Below are 4,220 nucleotides of genomic sequence, written 5' to 3'. Positions count from 1 at the left end.
GAAAGATGTGATTCTTTTTATACTCCCTCTGTCTCAATTTATGTGACATATTTTGAATTTCAAGATTCAAACAAGTCTATCTTTGATCGTAAATTTTTCCTATATCTTTTAAAATATATTGAATTATCAATTATTGTGACTTATAGTACTTTTTATGTAGTTTATAAATATATAAATTTCATTTTAAAAAATTTGAAGATTTCATGAGCAAATTCTCAGTCAAACTTAAACTGTTTGACTCTCGAAAAGCGAAATGTGTCACACAAATTGGGACAGAGGGAGTAATAACTTAAAGAAGAAGAAGATCATGTAAATTGAATAGAGGGGTTTAATGTGATAATTACCAATTAAAATTTAAAAATACAAATGTAATGAGCATTCTGCTTTTACAAAATTACAAATAGAAATGTATGAATTGAACTTTCAACATTTAAAAGAAAGCACACAATAGCTAACAGCTTCCTTGGTCATTTTTGTCCTTGTTATCAGCATACTTTTGAAGATTTTCTCCATGCAATTTTCCATACCTAAACTCATCAAAAACTTCAACTCCCATATTTATGTAAAAATCATATGACTTCTTATTCCAAACTGCGATTATTCCATCCACCGATACGAACCCATTGTTGGCAGCAATGGACGAAACTGTTCCAAACAACAATTTCCCCATTCCCAACTTTCTATAACTCTCTCTGAAGTAAAGACTCTCAAAATAAAATCCAGGCTTGTCATTGAAACATGAATAATTAGCGTAAAAGAAAGCATATCCTGCAATGTAAGCATCACTCTTATCATCATATTTTGATCGGAACTCCTCAACTTGTCCTTCAACGACAGGGAATTTAAGGTCGAACGTTGTAAGGACAGGCTTGAACCCTTCATTTGTGGGTTCGTTAAAAGGTGTTGGAGAGACTTCAAGTAGAAGTACGGATGGCCCGTAGAAAAGTGGAAGAGGATTTTCTTTAAAAAGCAAGCCCTCTAAGGAGGACTCAGTAGCTTTGTATAAATGAGTGTAATTATGGTATTCATGGATTTGGTAAAACAATTGGTATATATGAGATAGATCAGATTTCGTAGCAAGACGAACTCGTGTGTATATCTTTCCAGTGATGGTAACGTTGTTGTTTTCCGATGATGCATCGGTGGTTATTTTTCAGATGGAGATGGAGTTGGTTGTTGAGTAGCAGGAGCCATGGGAAAGTATTTAGTTAAATTTGGAGATAAAGGAAATGTTGAAAGGACTAGTAATGGGATATTGTGTGGAAATACTTTAGTATCATAATGGTTATTTATAGTGGAGAATTAAGTTGTCTCTTTTTAAAATTCATTTATTTGCTAGTGAGATTAGTGGATTTTTCAACAATAAAAAACGGTTGGTGGAGGTCAACTCTGACGTGCGTTCTATAGGGTCGAGTCATTGATGTAATTGGTTTGGCCTTTGGCCACCAATTTTATGTTGTTGATACTACTTTCCACTTATCCTTTATTTTATAATAGATTTTTTTTTTATTTATTTCTTTTGACTTATTAAGAAAAGATAAAAAATTTTTTATATATTTTACCCTCACCATTAAATATCTATTTTTCAAATCATTATTTCAAGACTCAATACTAAGTATCATTTAATAAGAATAGTTTGGTAATATATATATATATATATATAATTATTTTATTTTTTTTTTAATGGGTATGTTAAGTCAAACAGTCACAAAAAAAGTGAATGGAGGGAATAGTAATTAACTATTTCTGTTTGAATTTATATGACACGTTTTGATTTTTAGTTAGTCCACGAATAATGACACGTAAAATTTAATAATGCTATCAACATTTTACTTATGGTGGATCTCAATTGTTTCGCGAAAAAAGTTCATAAAGATATACTCTTTTTAAGGTAGTTTTGAAACATTTTAAAGTTTCCCCTTATTTCGTAAATTGATATACAGTAAACTACTTCATATAAACTTAGACGAAATAAATAGTCCTTAATAATAATAAAAATGAAGTTGGACTTAACAACCCCGGTTTATATATTATTGTTGGAGTTTAAAATTTTGACAAGTAAAACTGTGAAAATTTAAAGTTGATTTTTTGGAGGTACAAAAAATATCTAAAATATTTAGTAGAACTTTCTAGAATTTTGTAGAGTAAATATCTTTGATATTTATACTTAAGAAAAATCTAGAGGTTCTAGATATTTATAGTAAAGTATAGAAATATCTAGGTTCTTGTTACATAGTTAGAAGATAAGAATATATAGATTTTTCTTGTAGAAATATTTAGAATAATTTCTAAAAGCATCCCTATACAAGTATAAATAGGGGTGGCATTAGACATTTGTAAAGTAACCAAAAACAACCCAAATAAAAGAGTCTTCTTCCACAAACAAGTTCTCCTTTCTAGCTTTCTCTTTCTTAGTTGAATCTTCCGATCTTAATTAACGATCTTGAAGGGTTCTCCAATTACACTTTTCTTCTGCTATTCTCTACATGGTATCAGAGCTATAGTTGTAGATTGGCTTGTTGATGTTATTTCAAGATCGGATTAGAGGTAGACTCAACTGGTTTGTCTATATGGATTTTAGCGGTCATGTTAATGGACTTGGGATGGAGTTGTTGAATCAGTCCAATTATAAGGTATGAAAAACATGTATGGAATCATACCTTGTGGGCGAGGATTTGTGGGATATTATGAATGGGAGTAACACAAGTTCTCCTGTTGACGGACCGGAAAATAAGTACAAGAAATAGAAGCAGATTAATGTGAAGGCGGAGTTCATTCTAAAGAGGACAATCTCCTCCGATTTATTCGATCATATTATAAAGTGTAAATCAGCTCATGAAGTATGGAGGACCCTCAATCATTTGTTCAACAAGAAGAATGAATCTCGGCTGCAGATATTAGAGAATGAATTGGCTAACACCACTCAAGGTAACCTTTCTATCGCTGAGTATTTTTTGAAGATTAAAAACTTATGTTCTGAGATATTTTTGTTGAATCCGAAAGAGGCTATTTCTGAAGCACGAATGAAAAAAATAGTCATTCATGTTAAAACATGAATATATTTCATTTGTGACGTCAATTCAAGGATTGGCTCAACAACCATCCTTGAAGAAATTTAAAATTTTGTTGTCGTCACAGGAATTACTAGCGAAGCAGTTGGCTAGTGTGTTTGTCAAATATAGAGAAGGAGATGCTCTTGTAGTCGACAAGAGAAACTTCAAAGGAAAATCAAGAGATATGTTGCACTCTCGATCCTCAGATGATTCAAGCTTGCTTGGAAAGAAGGAAGAGTCTTCTACTATTATGGTAAAAGCCTCTCAGATGTTATCGTTGTGGTGAAATAGAACTCATAAGAATATATTGCTGAGTCAAAGAGAGCAATATAGCTCAAAAAGTTGCTAAAGAAGAAAGAAGACTGGGAAAATTGTTGAGTTGTTGAGGCTCGAGCAATAGATGTTATGATTTCCATCAACCTTGAAGAAGACTTGATCGAGGATTCAGAATATAATGCAATCGATCACGTGGAGAAGAAAAATGTTGATGTTATCAGTATGAAGCAAGAAACTATTAAAGATATGCATACTGGTGATATGGTAGCTTCTATATATCGAACAAATCAAGAAAATAAATTCTGAACAAGCAGTATTTAAAGCTATATATGTTGATGGTATCCTTTATGGAGAAAGTATTGAGGAAGATGTATGGGAAATTGAATTCTCTGAACAATCGTCAGCCATATCAAGGTCAGTCTTTGGCTTTGATCAAATATTAGAAGCAAATGGAGATGATGAATATCAAATAGAGGAAGAAGCTGATATTGAAGTCTCAAAGACAAATAATATGTTTTTTGAAAGTTCTAAAGCTGCCAAAAAATCTATCGAGGAAATGATAAAAGAATATGGTAGTTATCATGTGTTGGTGTTGAGACTTTACAAGAAATTGATAGTGTTTCTCTAGATAAAATAATTACCGAGAAGTTAAGAGAAAGGGGGAGTCTGAGAACTCAACAAGGAGATAATCTACATGGATTAACTGACGATGAAGAATCTTTATCATTTGAAGAAGCAAGAGGAGTTCGAAAGAAACTGTCGAGATTTTCACCAAAATGTGGCTCAAAGCTTCGTTTGAGCTCTTCCATGACAAGTGTGGGCTAGTTTTCAAAAAATCACTTTAAGGAGGACTGTGAAAAATTAAAGTTGATTTTTTGGAGGTACAAAAAA

General features: G+C 32.0%; 1 pseudogene across 1 annotated transcript; it reads right to left on the bottom strand.

Moving 5' to 3' along the window:
• Window positions 1–314: 314 nt before the first annotated feature.
• Window positions 315–1,194, bottom strand: LOC125835626 (tyramine N-feruloyltransferase 4/11-like; annotated as a pseudogene). Its single transcript, XR_007443419.1, has one exon. The product of XR_007443419.1 is annotated as a tyramine N-feruloyltransferase 4/11-like (transcript).
• Between the last annotated feature and the right edge of the window lie 3,026 nt (window positions 1,195–4,220).

Source organism: Solanum verrucosum, unplaced genomic scaffold, assembly GCF_900185275.1.
Source record: "Solanum verrucosum unplaced genomic scaffold, falcon-dt-bn FXZP01000802.1, whole genome shotgun sequence".
Lineage (NCBI taxonomy): Eukaryota > Viridiplantae > Streptophyta > Magnoliopsida > Solanales > Solanaceae > Solanum > Solanum verrucosum.
The sequence above is the reverse complement of the archived record's forward strand: the minus strand, read 5'-3'. Positions and strand labels throughout refer to the sequence as shown.